General features: G+C 42.5%; 1 long non-coding RNA gene across 1 annotated transcript in view; it reads right to left on the minus strand.

Moving 5' to 3' along the window:
- Window positions 1–21707, minus strand: part of LOC139063521 (uncharacterized) — a 105805-nt gene that overhangs the window by 54604 nt on the left and 29494 nt on the right. The window contains exon 2 of the long non-coding RNA XR_011516886.1: window positions 14203–14270. This is a non-coding gene — a long non-coding RNA (uncharacterized lncRNA). The remainder of the gene's footprint in view (window positions 1–14202; window positions 14271–21707) is intronic.

The following is a 21707-nucleotide window of genomic DNA, read 5'->3' on the forward strand; positions in this document are numbered from 1 at the left end:
TTGTTTTAATAAAAGAACAGTTTTATCTCAGTTCTTAAAATCCCCAGCTAAGTTTTCCCTTCAAAGTGTGGATCCTGGCGAGTTTATTTACTCATTGCTTTGTACACCGCGCATGTCCTGTGACAGTATAGCGATAAGCACACTGCATGGCATGCTCCAGGGGGCTTCTTCTGTGTCCTGGATTGTGCTTCGTCACCATCCTCACACAATCCTGTGAAACCTAAATGTGCACCTTGCTTGCAAGCAAATAAAAGTACTTCCTCCATTATAACATCTTTACCATCACGGCAACTCATGTAACCTCTAATATAACATATATACATGCATTTTCTAAACCACTGCACCCTCACCATGGGCTTAGTGGAGCTGGTGTCCATCTCCAGCAGTCTTCAGGTGGGGGACATGTCTACACGGACAATTTAGTTTCCAATCAGCCTAACATGCATGGTTTTGGTCTGTGGGAAGAAACCGGACAACCAGGAAAACCGACAAAGGCATGGGGAGAATGTGCTAACTCCACACAGAAACGTCATGCAGGCAGCAGGATTCGAACTTACAACCTTCTTGCTGTGGGGCAACAGTGCTACCAACTGTGCACCGTGCATCCCTGATAGAACATATTTGGCTGTATTTTATTTGGCATTGTTGCCAATAATGAAAAATAGCATGACTGATGCAAGCAGGTTAACTGGGGAGCATAAAGGAGCACAATACGCGAGTATCTGTTTACACGAGGAGCTCCGTGATGGGTATGACTTTCTGACAAGATTTCTGATTTTGTAGAGGAATTATTTAATAACTACACTCCTATGACCTCAAATAGGGGACCAATGAGTAGGTGTAGCAAGTAGTGATGGAAAGATGTATGTATACGTAGTGTCCACACTGCCACAGTACATACATGTTTTGGGTACTTTAAGGCACATGATGAATAGATTAGCCACCAATATTTCTCTCATCTACAGTGGGCATAGAAGAGAATCACCCCTTGAAAGACTTTATGTTTTACAGCCTTAAATGGAAACAAAAGGCCCGTCTTGAGCAGTGGCTTTTTCCTTGTGATCAACCTGAACAAGCCACACCTGTGGAGCGCTTGTGAAAGACTTGTCACAGGCACACTATTTGACATAACGTCCTGTAACAGTCTTAGCCATCAGCCTCTTCCTCTGAGCATTTCCATCCGGTTGGGAGGGACAACCGGATCCAAGGAGGGTCCTAGTAGTACCAAAGACTTGCTACTTCTTTTTTATAGGCTTCACTGTGCTCCTCGGGATCCATAAAGCCTTTGAGTGTCATGGTCTAAGGTAAGTGGCCACCACCTAACTGCTTGTGAGTGCTTAATTGCAGATGGGCGGTGTCATGGAGTGTGCAGCTGCTGCTGCTCATCAACTGGTCTGGTATAAAGTTGGAAGTGTGACAACAGCACCTCGCCAGATGTATATTCACTAGGGCTGAACGATTCTGGAAAGTAATCTTATTGCAATTTATTTTTCTTCAATATCGCAACTGCGATTTAATTCACGATTATTTTCTCAAGAGGCTTCTCATATTTTTCAACTAACAGAAGCAAAAATATTCTATGTAACTTGTATCGAATATAAACAAGTTTATATATCTACATATTTGTCTACATATAATACCTACAAGTTTATTTGTCTACATAAACATAAACACTCACAAGTAAAGACAACACTTTGCATGTGAAGGTGCGATGCTTTGCAGCCAGGAGCACATTCCTTGAAGGAGCATAGGTGTTAACATCACCTGTGAAGAAAAGCTTGCAGGAAAGAAGTGTGTCCCGTTTATTGGAGTCTTTTGCGTTTAGAGTTTTTGATGTCTTGTCCATGCAGAGCTTCCGTAGTTCAGTTACATCCATAGGTGCAAGCCAAAACAAAGCGGAGTTAAAGTCTCTTACGGTTTTCTAGCTTTACTAAAATATCTGTCTGTGTTTATTTGATTACTTTTTATTAGACTACAAAAGTAATCATTTGGCACATTTCTAATTCGTAATTTGTAAGAACGTAATCTGCGATATTGGCATTGGCAACCCTATGGGTTTTTCCAGTATATTAGCATTGTGCTAAGTAACCACTCGCTGCCAGTCAAATTGCAGCCTTTGTGATTAGAAAATCTCCTTTTGTCACGTCACAATTAAATTGCATATGCAATTAATCATTCAGCCCTATTACTCACTTTGGGCATTGCCTGCCCTGAGTCACTAGCCTCTTACCCTCTCGACCCTTTCAAATTATTCTCTAGTTTTAAGACTCAAGCTGTTATTCCTGTTCCTGCTACCAGCTACCCTCACCTTTCGCACATTTCCTGCCATAAAACCTCCGGACATCGCTGGACCACATCTCCACGGGCTCCGCCAGACCGTCCCGCTCTCCGCCGCTCACTTGTCCCCACCTGGACATTCTCTCTAGCCTGCACTGCCTCTGACCTGGCATCCCTCTCCAAGCTCATCATTTCTGCTGGAACCATAATCCTCCTCCTCTTGTTGCCATCATCCTCACTCAAGCCCTCTCCAGCCAAATCTCTGTGTTGCAGATCTTATCTGTGACTGATTCTGCATGTCTTGGGCCAGAAAACAACCACAAGACATGACACAGAAACTCTTTAGTGCCCATCTCCTGCCTTATGTCCACAAATCTGTCCCTGAGAGCTTTTAAAATTTGGGGCAACGGTGGCACAGTCAGTATGGAATCAGAAGGTTGCAGGTTTGAGCCTTGGGCAAGACAATTAACCCACCTTGCTTGCTGGTGGTGTTGAGAGGGACCAGTGGCGCCTGTGTACGTCAGACTCACCTCTGTCAGTGTGTCCCAGGGAAGCTGTGGCTACAATGTAGCTCATCACCACCAGGGTGTGAATGTGTGAGTGAATGGGTGAATGACTGATTGTGTTCCAGGCCATTTTGAAATGGGCTTGCCACCCATAATGAGTTGTTTGTTGTCAGTTGCACCACCTTCTTCATTTATAACTTTAATATGTTTCAATGGATGTAGGTTGCATTCAATGAGTAAAGCTGGTAAAACATTTTGTTTGTGCTTCAATTTAAGGCTGTAAGCAAAAAGATTGAAGTCTTTCAAAGGGGTGATTCTTTTCTATACCCAATGTAGAAGGGACATATTATTAAATGCAGGAGCCTGAAGGTCTGCCTGTTTTTAATCAGCTATGTGAAGAAAACATCCTGGTTTATCTGCAGCTGAACTAATGTTATCCCAATTATATAACATAATACCCCTTTGAAACATGCTACTGCAGGTCATAAAGAACTACGACCCTCATATACTGATGGATGCACAAAAACATGATTTTAACAAACAGGAAATCAGCTTCAGGACCAGATCTGATACAAACTAGTTACATAGCGACTCCTTGTTTACCTGATTTTTTTTACAATGGAGGTGAGGTAAATATATATCACATAGTGTTGAGCAAATGAAAATAAACCAGACGCACAGAGACATTAGAAAACGTTCATTATTCTGAATCTGTTCAGACAATGCATTAAACACAATACTCCACCTTTATTGACTTGGACTACACTGTATACAAAAGGGTCTCCACTAAAAGGCATTAGTATGGTCTAGTAAGCCCACGCCAAACAGCGTAACCACACACATAAGCGTTATTATCCAATATACCTTCTGGGTAATAATTCCAGAGATGACATGTTTACCTAAGGCAGTAAGAGTACCTAATTAGAACATGTCTATGCTGCACAAACGTAGAAGATTGTAGCAATAAAGTAGGTCACAAATGTCAAGCCCTTTCCGTTATGAAGACAGCCAACAATGCACTTGCAAGAATAATATGTTTGATTATCATTCAATAAGGTGATCCTCTTTGATATGACACCATGCTCAATCTCGGGGAGCCTGAAGGTGAGCCAAATATTAAAGTGCGGAGATTTCTTGTTTCATTAAAATAGACAAACATGGTACTTGCACACACTCAGAAAACAGACTGAATCTGAGAATAGCTTTGCAAGGATGGAGTCAACTCAACCTGCATTCCTTTTCTCTTCCGCTGCACAAATCTGAGCAAAAGGAAAAGCAACATTTCAGCACATGAGCAACTAGTGTGTGGAACTTTTCTGTCCCCCTTTGTTTCTCTCCCTGGTTCTCCTCAGGCGTTTCCACTTGCTGTCCCAAACACACGTGTTTTAGTTTATACCCAAAGCAGAGTTTTATCTGAGCCCAGCCTGAGAACAGACCGCGGGCTTTGTGCTTGGCATCATTAATCAACTCTTTAACAAAAACAGAAAACCAGATGAGAGACAAAGGGAAGAGTCGTGGGGGGTTGGCTCTCATTTAGGTGAAAAAAGAAAAAAGAAGAAGGAAGAGAGGATGGAGAGAGAAGGGGGGAGCTTGACCCAGATCCAGCTTTCAATAAATCAAGTAGCAAAAATAACTAGCAGAGTTTTCTTGCGGCTCTGACTGATGAATCAGTTGTTTCTTTTAACATGGAAGGAGCAACAGTTTTCTTTTTATGGCTAGTGTCTCTCCAGACGACTGTTGCTGTGCGAGTGGTTTTATGTGGGGCGTTTATGTCTCACTGCTGCAAGGTTAAAGGCAAGGAGGTCTTAAACCGGGCCCCAGCGTCGTGGTGCAGGGGGCTGATTTCACTGGTCTCTGGCTTTATTAAGTGTGCAGAGAGCTTAACAGGAAGCCACGGACACACACATTCCTGCACTTGAAGATGTTAAAGGCACCGGCCTTCCACTCTTAAAAAAAAAATTATGTATAAAAAAACAAGTGGTGCTTTACACACATGCACACACACCAGAACACCATGGTGACAGGATGCGTAGCAGCCCTCTGAGGCTCTTTGCGAGGTGCCGATCGATGGGCATTGAGTGTGGACAAGGAGGCCTCAGGATCGATAGGGGGCCATTACAGAGATGTGCCTACTGGGACGTGGGAGCTAAGGGAGGAGGGGGTGAAGATACATCTGGGGCCCCATGATGCAGTTTTCTTTACCTCACTGGAGTGAGCTTTAACTCGGCACAGAAGCACATTGGCTCAAAGCACAAGTGTGTGCATTAAGAAGAGCCTTAAGCACAGAGTTAAATATAAATGATCAAAGACTACATCTATTCACACTCACACACACACAGCAGCAGCTAATGGTATCCCCGAAGAATTGTGCCACATTAAGAGCGCTCATCTTTGTTTCTTTCTCTCGGTCTCCTATTTTTAGTGTCTTCATCTACAGTGAGTCTTCTGGAGAGCAGATCCTTTTCAGCCGTCTAATGCCACCTCCAACTTTTCTTCCACAACATTTCTCTTTTTGCAGCGCAGCATAAACACAACAACCTGCACCAAGCTGTCTCAAGCCAGTATCGCAGCGGGCTGTGACTGTCAGCAACACGTTTCAACAGCATTTGTGCAGGAGTTTCCAAAATGTTCTCAAAATTTAGCAAGAGTTCATTTCCTCATGTGAGTCACTCATGGGGCCATACTCTCACATCGCCTGTGAGAAGTGGGAGAAAAGCTTGAATTTGGGGAGGGGTTAGGCACCAAAATGATCAATAATTTAGGTTACACTTAGATTAAGCTGAGACATTGTTAAAATTCTTTGTGGTTCTAATGCAACAACAAAACGGACACGACTGTCTCTCACCTCGTGACACATAAAATCAGGCACACCGGAGCCTACGAGGTGCTCATTTTCTACTACAGACCACTGCAAATGTATTAAACCATGAATAAACTTGAGCTTTAATGGTGTGGTTGACTGAAAAACCATTTTCTAAATATTTCTGATTATAATCGGTCACTCTGAGTACTTCATGCCGGCTGAACATGAAAATAGTCTCCTACATCTATCTTCTGCATTAGCTTTTGATAGAAAATAAACGGTGAAACTCTAGGATTTGAAAAGCCTGACAGATCTACGTCTCGCTGTCACTTAACATTCATGGACTCACCCATCTTGACTCATGACGGGGAAGGCTGTTGTTGGTTTAGCGTCCAGGAAACAGCAGAGAACGTCTCGGCTAGTATAAGCTAATTGTTAGCATTAGCAACTTCACCACACGGCAGAACTCCTCCAGGCTTGTACTATTTGTGTAGATAAAACATCAACTTTGCAGAGCAACCAGAGTCAGTGGTAGAGTTGTGTTGCTGTTAGCCAATTAGATGATAGATGTCATAATATCAGGAAACAGAAATCCAAATCCTGACACCTGTAGCTGAAGTCTGATGTGGCTCAGTTCTAATTCCAGAAAATGGTGCACCAGAGCTTTGTTTCCCTAGAGTACAACTTACAAGGCATTCATTCCCACTAGATATCACTGCAAATGGATTAATTAAATGTGTGAACCACACCTTTAAGACACTAATACCTGCTCAGATTCCCTCCACCTTGCAACAAGTCCACATGTGAACACAATTAGAGAAAATGACAGCAAATGTAGCTTCTGCAAAATCATCTCAGTGCTTTCCATTTGATGTGTTTTTAAGTGTTTACAATGATTTAGATAAAGGTTGAGAAAAACCAGGTCACGATTAAGTGTGTACTTATGACCCGTTTCTCAAGAGGAAGGACCATTTAGGTAAAATAAACAGCTCTCCATTCTGTACATCGATTATCTGGCTTATTTGATTAGAATTGAGGGACGTGAAGAATCAAAATTCCATTAAAGAAAACGTTCCCACTCTCCAAGACAGACATGGAAAATCCACCTTTTCAGAAAAGACTTCCTAATTAGTGTACTCTACATGAATCCATGTGCTTATCACATGCAGTACACATAATATGAGCCAGTCAAGCAGGCAACTAAAACCACTGAGCCATTTAATCCACCCTCTAAGAATTGGAGGGGAGGAATCTCCTCCTCTCACCCCTTTTTCTCTGTAAACCTCAACAAGCGCCGCCCTGAAAGAATGGTTAAATTACTGCATTTAGATGATGTTATTGAGGAGGAGGACTATTAAAAGTCAGTCAAATGCCTTTACCAGCACCCGCTGGAATTGCACTGAGGTGCCATGTGGGCTCCCGCAGCTGCTGTCCAAAAAAACCTTTCTGTGGCAGATCAAAAAGAACGTGCGCAGAATCAAGCGTACACATCGTTTCTTGGCTCAGCGAGTGGTCCCGGTTGGTTTGGAAGGCCATGACAGACTTTAACAACTACTGCCTAGTCGGCCTATTAGCAGTGGGCCTTCTGTTTCAACAATCTGGGTTTCTCTTTGCCTTTGGACAGCGACCAGGTCAAGCAGCACAATGCACCACTGTGTTTTGAGATGGAGAGGGAAGAAACAACTGTAGACATGGCAGCTCGCTGTGAAGCATGAGCTGCATAGATGCAACATGCAAATGCTGCACATGCGTGTGCATGCATGTCTCTCTTAACTATTACATCATCAGTGTGTTGCTACCATTTGATTTGGGCCCCCTGGCGTCACTTTCCCTCCTTCAGACACGGTTTACATGAGATCGTTGGGCATAGGCATCATTATAACCGGGGACGCCGGGGACATGTCCCCGGCAAAATTTGTGATTGGCAGCTGTGTCCCCCCCCCACTTTCACAAAAGCCTGCCTTTATTGTCCCCAGCAATTTTTAAACCCCACTCAAGTGTATGGTTATTGTCCCCAGCAATTCTGAAAACAAACTGACGCCCTTGTCGTTGGGGATATTGTGACCAGAGCACGAAGTAAAACACACGTAACTGTCAGTCTAAAACAGTGATGTTACATGTGTGACGACAACAGGGGAACCGGACCAAAAGTGGGCCTGGGCTTTGCAGCACCTGTCTCTTTAGGATCCATTTCTCACAGCCTGTGGTTTCTGAGCTGAGCTGCACTTCACTCTGTATGTATGGAAACGGGGAGAGCGGGGGGACCGCGCCGCTCAGCCTGCCAGCCCACCACTGGGAATTTGTTTATGTTTCCTTGCTGCCAAGTTCCTGTCAGGAGGCGCCCCAAAGAGGAACTGCAGACTACTCAGTGCTGCGAGCTACACCCTTTGCGCCTAGCATGACTGGGGTTTTCTGCATACAGTATCGAGTGCTGCTTTGTAGCAACACTCAAATCCAGGGAGGTCTCCTCATCAGCTTCGGCTCTCTTAATGCAGCACGCTTCAAACGCTTCAAATTCTGCTGCTCCACAACTCGATTTAGGAGCAAAAAACTCGACAAGTTCGAACACAAAGCAGCTTTATTTATGGCCATTAAGACCAAAACAGCACAAATTATACATTTAATCAAAACAACACTTAAACGGGATTATAGGCACTGTAGAAACTGAGCAGTAACCACATTAAAGACGAAGTTGGTAAAGACTAAGTGCTGACATAACCACTTGTGGGACTAGGGCTCAAACTAATTGAAGAACAAGGCACTCTGACCCACAAATACACACATTTCCACAGATCATAACAGCCATACGCTGGATTACTGCCAGAGAATCAATAAAGGCATCAAGTAAACACATTAATACAAAGCTTCACAACACTTTTGTCCTCAGCACATGAGCAGCTGCTTTAATCTAGCGGGATTATTAAGTGTATTAATCTCTCCTGAGTTGGGCGGACACAAACAAATTTGATTCTGGGCAAAATGGAAAGAGCCACTCACAGTTATGTCTAGGACACAGCCATTTGTCTTCTCATCACGTATATTTGATGTCCCATTGGTGTGTATGAGAGGGGGTGAGACGTGTGAGTGAGTAGAGGAAGGAAGGGTCAGACAAGGCCACGCAAAGGGACGTGGGGCCCGTGATGGTGAGACAAAAGATGAGATAGGGAGAGAAAACAGGAACAGCAAAAGTTGGGATTAAGCAGAGTGGGTGTAAACAAAAAGATTAAGGAATTTCTGTCAGCTTGAATGGCTGCCCAGCCATCCAAAAAGATAGGAGATGATTGACTGTACAGCCGGACGCCTTCTACATAAACAGTGTGGTGAAAACCTTGGTGAGGTCATGTGCACTACGATCTGCAAAACTGTTGTACTTTTCAAATTCATAAAAACTTAAACTAATTAGACACGTGCAGCCCACTTCTGCATTTCTGCTGATGGTGAGGAATTAGGATGCCACACTGCATCTCGCTATTCAAGTTTCTTACAAGAAATGATGTCAGCAAAGAAAAATACCACCTTAGCTTAAAGCACTTTACTCAACCATCAGCTTTTCAATATAGAGGTTAGGGATGTCATGATACAACTTTTTCAATTCAATACAATAACGATATTGCAGCCTTCAGTATTTACCAATACCGATGTCAATCTGATACGATTTCAGCACAAATCATACATATTTTAACCTATTTCATAGTGCTGAATATATAAAAGAGCCAATAACACAAAGTATGAAAAAAATGACGAGTTTTTCTTAACCATTGGTTGCAAAAATGTAAACCTTGCTTGTATTGGAGGTTTTTGATGCCGTCCGATATAATCCAATACACTGTTTTTAGGCCGATACCGAATTACTTCTGATATCAGCATCCGAACGAGACATCCCTAATAGAGGTTTGTGAATCAAATCAAATTTTATTTATCAAGGGCTCGTCATGCAACGAATGCAACTCAACGTGCTACAAGATTAAAAACTTACCACACAACAGTCAATTTCCCAATTTGTATAGATCTAACGGATGAAAGATGATCTATGTGCATTTAAGCTCTTCAGCTACAGCGCTGCAAACGATATTGGACCTCTCCGAAATGTCTTCCATTTTTTTACTTTTTGTCAAATAAAATTTAGTTTCATACAAGGATTCACTTCATTTATTCAGGTGGGAAAATATCAAAACCAACCTGTCCTCCTGAGTAAAAAAGTAATGACCCTGAATTTAAAGGGAAACTAGGCAGTTTTGACTTGCTTTTAGTACACCCTAGTGTTCTGTTAGTGAAATCAAAAGAGAAAACGTTTCTCCTCGCTGTGTGTTCATCTTTTTAACACCTTAATCTAACAGATGAAAGGTCTCCCCAGCATTCCTTTGTGTCTACAGGAGTGATTAAGCAGTAAATGAAACAAATCAGCTGTGTTCAGGATCTAAAACATGTAGGAAATGTGCTGACTGCAGCGCTAAGCCCGTCAGTTCTGTTTTCTCTATTTAATTTAGTTTAATTTGGTTTTATTGTACAAGGACAGCACAAAAGACAATGCTACATGTAAGGGCAATGCAACTGTTGTTTTCTACTGAGGTTTTCTAGCCAAAGGCTTACAAACCTAGTCCTTGGTTGAACTTTTAGAGACAATCCAATGACAGCATTTCTAACATTTGTCACCACACACACTAGAGCTGAACGATTTAGGAAAGTAATCAAATAGCAATTTTTTTTCTTCAACATTGCAGTTGTGATTTAATTCACGGTTATTTTCTCAAGGGGCTTTTCTCATATTTTTCAACTAGCAGAAGCAAAAAAAATCTATGTAACTTGTACTGAATATAAACAAGTTCATGTATCTACATATTTATCTACATATAATAATTACAAGTTTTTTTGTTTACATATACACACATAAGCACTCACAAGTAAAGACATATTTTTTGTATGTGAAGGTGCAATGTTTTGCAGCCAGGGGCACATCCCTTGAAGGGGCATAGGTATTAGTATCAACTGTGAAATTTTATTAGCAGGAAAGAAGTGTGTCCCGTTTATTGAAGTATTTTGTGTTTAGAGTTTTTGATGTCTTGTCCATGCAGAGCTTCCGTAGTTCAGTGACATTCATAGCTGTTAGCCAAAACTCTGTGCTGTTAAAGTCTCTTACGGTTTTCTAGCTTTACTAAAATGCCTGTCTGTACTTATTTGATTGATGGTCATTTTTACTTTCTATTAGACTCCAAATGTAATGATTTGGCATGTTTCTAATTTGTAATTTGTCAGAATGTAATCTGCGAACTTTCCATTGGCAACCCTATGGATTTTTCCATGTATATTAGCATTGTGCTAACCACTCGCTGCCAGTCAAATTGCAGCCTTTGTGATTAGAAAAATCTCTTTTTGTCACATTGCAATTAAATCGCATATGCAATTTATCGTTCGGCCATAACACACACACACACAGGCATCACACTACCACCACCATGCTTGGTTGTTGGTCTGGTGTCAATCAATGTAAATAAATTAGTGTAGCTGATGAGAAACATATAGTTAATATGTTAATGTATCCTGTATTTGTTTGTGTTTATTTTATACATTGTGAATGAAATAAAAGATAAAAAAAAAAAAAAAAAAAAAAAAAACATCAGTATTCACAAGTTTGTTTTTGTTTCAGCCACGTTTTTAACTGGAGGTAGTTTGTTAACGGCTTTATTGTTGATGGTAGCTTGTTCCAAATCAGAGGTACTCTAAATGATAACAAAGATTGATTAAATGATGTTTTGTACTTCAATCAATCAATCAATCAATCAATCAATCAATCAAAGCTTTATTTCGGTGGTTTGCAGTCTTGGTTGGCTAATCCTCTGGTTGTAGCTCCTGTGCTGCTGGTTTTTACGATCAGTCTGCTCACCAGCTCTGGGACAAGAGCATGTAAACATCTGACTGTCAGTTTTATAACAGAGAAGATTATACAGTTACTGAAACTTAATCCAACAGGTGGTGGCCTGCCAGTTTGAAGTTGCAAGTGCGAGAGTCTAGCCACAGGGGGGTGGGGGTCCAAGTGACATTTTATCAGCCCTGTAAAGGATCTTTTTAGCACATATTGGCTCAAGAAAATTTTTTAAATATATGAACATGTGTGGCTTTCATAAATGTTTGCAACGCTCTTGGGAGAAACTTCAGCAATCAAGCATTTGTGTTTACAGATGACGAGGCTCTCACATCACCGTGGAGGAATTTTGTCCTCCTGTTCTATACAGAATTATATTATTTCAGCAACACACAAAGGTTTTGCAGCATAAATGGTCTAAGGTTAAAGGTCAGACATTCTGCTTCTGGATTTTCCGGAAGAGAGTAGAATTTATTTACAGCAAGTGGTCCATGTTGGAAAGAATTAAAAAGCAGTCCCCGGACCATCACACTACCACCACCATGCTTGGTTGTTGGTCTGGTGTAAATTTTCTGAAATGCAGTGTTAGTTTTACACCAGATTTGAAGAGATAAACAGCGGTCACCTTCTCTCAGAATAGCTTGCTATAAAGTCATGTTTTAACTCATTCACTGCCATTGACGACTAAAGTCGTCATTTAAAATCCATCTGTTCACTCCATTAGCATTTTTTTTTTCTGTGTGGGCATCGAACGAGCCCCCGCACCAAGAGAACAAACATCTCAGCTCTAAAGCTGATCTTCATCTGCATACATCACACGTCACCTGATCAGGAAGCAGAAAATCCATGTGTTAGGAGATCGTTTTGGGCCGTTGCTGTAAAAAAAAAGTGAGGCGCGAACTGGAAAAGCTTCTGCCGATCACAATTCAACAACGGATTACGAAAGAACGGATAAAGCTCGAAACCCACGGATTCTTCCTGATGTAAGAGGTGAGTCTCCGCTTTGTTTTGGTTGTTTTGGTGTTGACATCATCCTAGAGCGCAACGTTCTGTGACTCTTGAAAAAACAGTAAAAACGGTGAGAAACGCTGGCAGCGAAGGGCTTTACTGATCAGGAAACAGCTGGCAGCGAATGAGTTAAGAAAATGCAAGACAGGCCTTTGGGTCCTTTTTGGTCAGCTAAGATTTTGGCCTCGAAACCGCCCCTTGATGCAGTTCTTGTCCTCCATTTGTCTCTTATTGTAAAAACATGACCTCTGATCTTAATCTTAACCAGAAGAAGCCTGCGACGCTTCAAATATTGTTCTGGCATCTTTGGTTCTTGAAAAGTGTTAGAGAGAAGTATGACGTGTTGCTTTTTGAGATCTTTTAGCCCACTTCTCGTTTCCGTTGCAGCCTTAGCATTTTCTTTGTCTTTAAAATGTGTTTCCTGATCTAAAACATTCAAGTGTGATAAAATAGCAAAGCAGAAGAGATTATTAAGGGATCAACAACGTTTGACTATACTGTAAAAGAAATGGAAAACTAATGATGTTTTTAAAAGGCATTAGCACATCAACAAGAGGAAGTCAAAATGAAGAAATAAAAGATGATTTCATTCTTCCCAGCTTCAGCAGAAGAGAAGCACAATTACACAAGAACAACTGAACATAAGTAACATTACTCATTTTTCATGAAGTTTCCATGTGTAGAGGAGAGTTAAGAGAATACACGAAAAGCACAAAAACCCAAGAGCGGAGTATCGTTGTAGACGGAGGGAGAGGTGGCGGGCTCAGCAGTCATCCCCGACCTACCGCATAGAGCGTGAATCATTAAATGCATGTGTTCCACATCAACTGCTGGGGCTGCTTCCCAACCCACTTATGAGACTGGATCTAAATTATGATGGGGGTGGGGCAGAGGAGGGGTTGTATGTTTCTTTACATGGGGAAGAAAACCCCAAATCTGCTCACAGAGAGTGAAGACGAGTACACCACTTCATTCTTTGCCAAAAACAAAGCAGCAGTGAGTAAATGAAGCAGCTAATAGAGCGATTATATAATTTCTAAAAGTGCGGTGCTTCATGTTGAATGGATGAAGCGAATAAGACACAAAAAAAAAAAGAAACGAAAGGAAAAGAAAAGAAAGTCACATTATCAATTCTGGATGCCAGCAGGGGAATGCCTGCCAGGCCACTTGATTTTCCCTCTTACGACACAAGAACATCTTCTGTGGGTGTGATGTGGGCATGCAGTGACGTGGGCGGCTTGTGGATGGAGTCTGCATTCTTTTGGGCAACGGCTGGCATGTAGGTACACATTCCAATCCATTTGCTAATATTTCAAGTCTCATACGGGGGCAGATGTCTGTCTGGCAAAGAGACTTTAGAAACTACACAGGACGAGAAATCTAAGAGAATAAACTCACTCATCTGTACAAGCAGAACAAGGTGTTCGGATTGTCCATGCCAGTCATTACCATCAATGTTCTTTGAGCTATTAACAAGAATAATCCTTCAGTGGTTTTGAGTTGGGTCATTGTCACGATAACTGAGTCCACAAGATGTCAGCTCTACACAGCTGACCTTTAGGAAACTGGTAAAAGCAGAAGGCGAGACATGGGACAAAACTAAGAAACAGCTTCAGTCATAAGCTACACATTTAGCCTTGTGACCACAATACAATTGTGGCATGTGACACAAGGAGCAACAATGCCCAAAGACACGTGTTTAAAGTCCAATCACTCAGAGCCAAAAGCAACAACAAATTTGGGCTTACCCCTAAAACGTCAATCTCCCCGTCCTCGGCCAAGGAAATGTCCTTTTGAATTGATTACAACTCCTAAGCTGTAAGAAAAAAGAGACAGAAAGAGGGAAATATATTTGAAACCAAAAGCTTTGTGGTCCTTATCCATGTCCTGCAAAGTCAGTGAGTCCCAATTCTCCCTGGCACAGTCCCGCATGAAAACCCTTACAGTCGCTTTCTCGTACTCTCCGTAATCGCTCCACCCTCCTCCGATAGATTGCACTTTCTCCTTTGCTACATTTGTGCCTCAGACATCATGTGAAAAGTGGAGTTAAAAGTGCTTTTGTGGCGTGTGAATTACCTAGGGCCTCGGCAAGCACAGTAGTGCTCACGGCCACAACTCAATTACAGCAATGTGAATCAGGTGGCAGCCCAGAAATCCCCTTAGTCTGATGCACAAGTACGGACACAGAGGCGCCTTCATTGTCAAGATCGAGAAAAATCTAAAGTGGCGTGTCATCTCCTCATAGAAGAACATCTATGCTCTTTCACAGATGACGATCTAAGAAAAGTGCTTTGAAGAAAATGTGGGAATGAAGTTGATTTGCTTACGTTAAATAAATGGGATAAAAACACTTCTTGCAATTAAAAAAAGCACTTGGGCTCTGATAAATCACCTCTTTGTGTAGAAGAAAGTTTGAAAATGCCAAAAATAATGGAATACATCTAATTAACTTTACAGCATGGAGGTTTCCACATGCTGGAAGACATTTTCATAGATGCCAAGGACTCCACATAAGTTGCATAATCATGACTAATCCTTAAAAAAAATGGAATAAAATAGAGGATAGGTACTCAAAAGAAGCTGGCTGTTGTGTATCTGTTTAATCTGACTTTACCTATAGCTTTTCTTCAGAAACTTGAATCACTTCAAAGCATGATCCAAAATAAATACAAATAAAACTGGTTTGACTCACAGTCACAATGAGCAGAGACTCAATGGAGGTTTTTCCTTGACTGACAGTCAACAAAAAATAACACACACACACACACACACACGCACACACACACACACACACGCGCGCGCACACACACACACACACACACACACACGCACGCACACCTTGAGGCAGAAGTGGTGCCATTTTACAAGCAGCTAATGAATTTCACACTAATTTGTTATCACAAGCTCCTGAGGAAAGTCAGACAGTAAATGTGACATTTCGACATAAATAGTATTATATTATTTTAAATGGTGTCATTTATTCACCGCTCTAGAAACACTGGCCTGGTGTTCATAGGGAGGAACTTTCTAAACCACCAGAAACGTTTGCCACACTGGTGAGGCTCATTTTCAAGCACAGTGTTTGCAGGACTGTTCATAAGCAACAATCTAGAACAGAAGCAGCTTTAGAGGACTTTGCATAATAAAATTTAAAGCAGCGTCAGCATCTATTTTCATTTCCTTCCACTCTGCTTCACCGTTAGCTCTACTAAAATTCAAATTTTACAAATTCCATGTTTGTGACGTCTGCCGATGTCATTTTCAACTGAATAGTCTACACGTCCTGCTCAGCGACTCTACCAGGCCTTTCCAAGTACATAATCTGGCCTGGGGCCTTTCAGTCCAGCCCGGTAAAATGGAAACACACACATATGCCTCGAAATCCCAGTATAAAGACAGTGGTAGCGGGTAGCCTAGAAATCTAGACAGACCGTAGCAGAAGCAAATAAACTTTGCAGGTCAGTCTAGCCACGCTTCATCAGAACCTCCGCAGGCCCGAACAATCTTGTGTGTGTGTGTGTGTGTGTGTGTGTGTGAGAGAGAGAGAGAGAGAGAGAGAGAGAGAGAGAGAGAGAGAGAGAGAGAGAGAGAGAGAGAGAGAGAGAGAGAGAGAGAGAGAGAGAGCACAACTCTTCCAAAAGCGCACCCCCCCCCCCCCCCTTCCCGCCCGCCGTTGCGCGCAGACCAGAGCAAGTCAGATCAGCGCGAGGGAGAGCCGGCAGATCAGCGCGAGGGAGAGCCGGTACCGGCAGATCAGCGCGAGGGAGAGCCGGCAGATCAGCGCGAGGGAGAGCCGGCAGATCAGCGCGAGGGAGAGCCGGTACCAGCAGATCAGCGCGAGGGAGAGCCTGCAGACTTGCGCTGCTGCGAACCGGTTCCGCATTGTTGCGCAGCGATCCAGGCAGCTGCTTCCAGCGCACGGTCCATTCTCAAAGTGGCGCAACCAAAAAACTATAATTAGCACACGATCGTTCATGTCCGCACATGTTCTCTATTTTCTGTCTTATTTGTGCCTGAAGCGCGCTACTGCGGAGCTCATCACCTGTGCTGTGGTGATGTCACCTCACGCAGCATCGAAAACGCGCTCTGCGCTTTTCGGTCAGGAGATCCCTTTGATCTGCTCAAAAGTAACTGATGAGGTGAAAAGGTAAGAATCCAGGCAACAGATTTTCTGGAGAATTAAGAGGAGATGCAGGAAGATGAGAGACAGACAGGACAGGAAAATAGTTCAATAAAAACAAGAAAACAAAACAAAGTGTTGAAAAGTCAAATGTAGGTAAACTACACGTTTTTACCAGTAAAAAACAATAAGTTACACACATGTCATATTTATACATCTGATACAATTCAGATCACCTTCAAAACTCAGTCACACACCCAGGGCCGTTTCAAGACATTTTGGGGGCCAAGGCAAAATGCCCCCCCCCCCCCCCCCCCCCCCAATAACTGGGCTCCCCAGAAGCCTCTGTGTAATTCATGCCCTCTCCAGTAGTGTTAGTTATATGGTGTTTATAAAAGCCCCTCAGACATTACTGACATGTTCTAATATTATCAGATAAAAAACTAAATTATCAGACATGCTGTCTCATCTGCTTCTTTTATAAACTTGCAAAAAGTAACAATACCATTTGAAAGCCACTATTTGTGGATTCTCTGAAAGTTTCCATGGAGTGTGTGACAACTTATTTTTTCATTGATCCTATCGTCTAATCTCACAGCTGAAACAAGCATCCTTAATAATCTGTGCACAGGAAGCTTACCGATGCTGTAGTAAAACAAAAGGTATAATAATTTATTATTAATAAAACCTTGTTGCAGCACTAAAGCAGAAAAATTAGATTTTGCATTAAATATGCAAAATATTTACATATGAATTGTTTTAGAGCCCTTTAATTGGCAGAATCTGATATTAATTTAGTTCTTACAAAAAATGGGTCCCAACATGGTTTGTGTGGTGTTGCCATAGTGTGACGTCATAGGCACAGATCCCCTGTCCTCTTGTTTGGAAATGGAAATATGGTCATTAAACAAACTGTCCACCCGGGCTTTTGCGCTGCACAGAGACGCTTCGCTGCCTATGACTGAACATCAGTTGAGAGTCAGTCTCATGCAGACTGACCAATGAAGAGAGGGCCTAAGGTTTAGACCCTCTCCTCATTGGTCAGTCCACACGAGGTGGGTCAAAGGTTACTCTGGGCGGGTTACGTGTTGTCAGGCATTCAAGTATTGAGTATATTTACTGCATATTACAGTAAAATATTCTGTATGTGACCACATTATGGTGATCCTTGGGTCGTGATGATGGAGCCCTTGAATATTGTTGCCCAGGGTACAACAAAGTGTTAATCTGGCCCTGGTTCCGCCGTCACATTCCCGCAGAAACTGGTTGATCACACCGGGGCCAGACTACTAGCATGTGGTTTTACAACCACAATGTCCTCAGAAGCAAAAACGCTTTTAAAAGGGAGGGAGGAGTCCTAACTGTTGCTGCAGGCGTGTTGTGTGAGAGTGCAGTTATATACTGGTTAATATATTTTTGGGTTCAGTTGCTTTCATGTGGCCTAATGTGAGTCTATTTGGGATCATTGGAATGATCAGCAGCATTTCTTGATGTGACTTTATGGCAGTTGCCCAGGGCATCATCGCAAGGAGGTTGGCATTCATTTACTTTTGTTTTATTTGGTATTTTTTCAGTCATTTTTGGAAATAGTGATCAATTTTGATTAATTCGCAGCCTATGTTTAATTACATTTAAAATAAATGTCAACAGATGAGATCAAACAAAACAGATGAGAATTGCCCTTAAGCTGTTTAACTTGGACCAAGCATTTTAGGTCACAGATAGATGTAGCTTAGGGTCTCTGTCTATACACCTTATAAGACAATTTAGGTGATGGCATGTTGTTTTTCTGCTATTGAACTGTTTTCTAATAATGTTGTGTTAAATAAAGTGAAGGAAGGAGAGAAATAACGTTTCCCTAGCAGTTTTTAAAAATTTCCCCATGTAATCCGATTAATCGATTAATCGTGTCGAGACCCCATCTGATTAATCGATTATCCAAATAATCGTTTGTTGCAGCCCTAGTATGCAGCTGTGTGTGTGTGTGTTACAACCTGTGTTAGCCATGAAACAAATATTACCTGGTATTTTCCAGTGGTTAGTTTTTTAAACATGCATTATCATGAGCAACAGCTAGACCTAGCTGCAGCTAAAATTAAATGTAAGGTGTAAAACTTTAGGTTTGAGTTTGTAAAGTCTCCATAATTGCTTCAGATATGGGTTGGGTGTCCGTTTACGATCTATACTACGATCTGCTTATTGTCGCTCCAGCAGAACATTCCTATATGTAAGATTGCAGCGTTGTGTGTGTGTGTGTGTGTGTGTGTGTGTGTGTGTGTGTGTGTGTGTGTGTGTGTGTGTGTGTGGTGTGTGGTGTGTGGTGTGTGGTGTGTGTGTGTGTGTGTGTGTGTGTGTGTGTGTGTGTGTGTGTGTGTGTGTGTGTGTGTGTGTGTGTGTGTGTGTTGCATGATTCCAGCCCAACAATGAGCCAGTCACAGTTGACTGGCATTGAGATCTTGGCTTGGCACATCCAGCTTTATTATCCACCTTCACTTCCTGTTTGTGCTTCTGATCTGTTTATGCAGGCCCACAGGAACAAGAGCAGCTTTACTTCTAGAAAGAGGAGATGGGACTAAATGAGGACAGAAGGGTGTATCCATGTGCACCTCTGCAAGTGTGTGTGTGTATCTGAGTGTATTTGAGACCAATGCGTGTCCAAGCCTGGAGGCTGCACTGATGAAAGCAGACGGGAGTAGCCTCAGGTAATCCGGTCTTTATTCGTGCTGATGGGTGAAAGCACTGCAGACACTCACCTTAAACATACACTCATTGCAACCCTGCCAGACAAGTGTGTCAGAATTTCAAATGGAAACTAATTTGCTGCACAAAGAAATAAACCTCGCTTGCTCTGGAACACAACTCTAGATCAAAAAAAGGAGAGAAAAGATGGCGCAATCACCTAGTCCCCAATGCACCGACTTGCATCCACGCCTGGGACTCGGTTTTGCGTTACTGAGCTGCTGATCGTTTAGGAGGGGTTTCATTAATCACCTCACAAGTGAAATCAGCTCAGGGTATTTCATTTGGTCAATGAGGCAGCTTCACAATTTCTAAGATTCTCATAGTGAATACACAAAAAACAGATTCTCGTTTCCAACCCTAAGCACTCCACAAGTACTTGCTGGGGATTGAAAACCCTGCGGCAACAGTCATGAGCTCATTTGAAGAGATACAATGAGTTGTTTTAAGTCTCCTGGTTTTATAAAATAACATCAGCTGCGCACGCACGCACACACACACACGCACGTGCACGTACACACACACACACGCACACACCCCTCTTCTTCAGACTCTCACCCTCAGTGCTGGAAAGCCCCTTCAGTGACACAGAGATCACATAACCTCTCTTGACACCAGAGGACTAAATTCCCTAATGGAAAGACACAGATTCACGCACGCCGAGTGCTGGCCAAGGCTCTAGACTGCCATTGTCCTTAGAAGCCATCCAAGGAAAACAACAAGGAGGGTCACACATGGCCCCTTGTGGAATGGCAAATAACCAAAAAGTGAGATGGAGATTCAGACAGAAAGAGAGGAAGTCAGCAAAAGACTGAGAGACTCCTCCCATGTAACAGAATTTTATGGAAGTGCAAAATATGACCATCGAGGGACAGGTGAATTAAACTGACGTCCAGTTGTTCAGGAATAATCTGACACCATCCGAATGGAAATTGCGTCAGCTCCAAAGTGTAACAAACAAAAAAAGCACATGTATCGAAAAAATCTAAAATGATCTCACCCTTAGGTAAAGAAGACTCTGGTAAATGTAAGGTCATATCTGTAATAATGCAATCCGTCAAACTGAGGAGAGCCAAAAGTAACATAATCTAAAAGGCTAGGTAATCCAGAGTTACCTCTGTAGTTATGCTGCTATAGGCTTAGACTGCTGGAGAACATACTGACAACCAAGGGCATAATTTTTTTTGGCAATGGTGGCAATGAGTAGAAATGAAAATGACTAACAAAGTGAAGAATAAAGTTGAATTGAAAGTATGAGTTTTTTTGTTTTACTGCCATCTGTTTACTTGACAGTTCTGCATTCCTGACATTGCATAAAAGAGCCTCTAGCAGTTTCCCCCAGCGCTTTATAAGCCTGGCGACCCGCCAGGCTTTGCTTTGCCACCCGCCAGGCTAAGCATCATGCCCCGCCCCCCTCCCTGACCCTACCATGTCCGCTGACACAAACGGCGCAACAAAACTAGAGCCCTCCATCAGCTGATACTGGTGAGAAACAGCAGCGGAACGTGTGCAAACCCCCCCCCCCCCCCCCCATCCCCACCCCCGCTCTCACGGAGGAGCATTGCGGGAGGGAGCGTGCAACATCCCCCGACGGCCGAATCCACCAGGCTCAACTCATTCTCTGGGGGAAACCCTGCTCTAGGCTGTAGTTTTATACATAATTTTGTATTGTTACTGTAAATATTTATTTAATTTTAAAAAGACTTAAATCATTATTAAACACTTAAAAGTATCAAAATTTGGTATCGTTAAGTATTGGTATTGATTAGTAGGTACCGGGAATTTGAACCGTTAATTGTGTGTGTGTATGTGTGTGTGTGTGTGTGTGTGTGTGTGTGTGTGTGCGTGCGTGCGTGCGTGCGTGCGTGCGTGTGTGTGTGTGTGTGTGTGTGTGTGTGTGTGTGTGCGCGCTCTGTCTTCTGAATCCCCAGGGAGTCGTGGCGGATGGATGCTTATAGAGCTCGGGAGTTGACGTCACTTCTCCCGGCATGCAACAGTTCAAATCGAAACGGCGCCATATTGGCAGGCAGAAGCCCGCAGCTGGACAATTTGTTATTGTCAGAAAACTCAATCAAACAGGAAATATGGTAGATTCCTGTTGTGCCCCAGGATGCAGAACAGACGCGGACGACATAAGGAATGAGCCATCTACAGGATTCCCCAAGATTCGGAGCGCCACAAACGTTGGATCATTGTAATAAAACGCGCTAGTGGCCGGGCTAAAATTGAACTGTGGGACCCCAAGAGTAAAGGTTTTCGCTTATGCAGCGACCACTTCATATCAGGTACTTAAACCAACGTTTCTGTGAATGGTGTTTATTTTAAATGCTTTTATTACGATTCTTAGTGGGCTTTCTAAACTTATTTTGGTGTGGCTTTTTCTGTCTTATTGCT

Source organism: Nothobranchius furzeri, chromosome 16, assembly GCF_043380555.1.
Source record: "Nothobranchius furzeri strain GRZ-AD chromosome 16, NfurGRZ-RIMD1, whole genome shotgun sequence".
In the NCBI taxonomy this organism is placed as follows: Eukaryota; Metazoa; Chordata; class Actinopteri; order Cyprinodontiformes; family Nothobranchiidae; genus Nothobranchius; species Nothobranchius furzeri.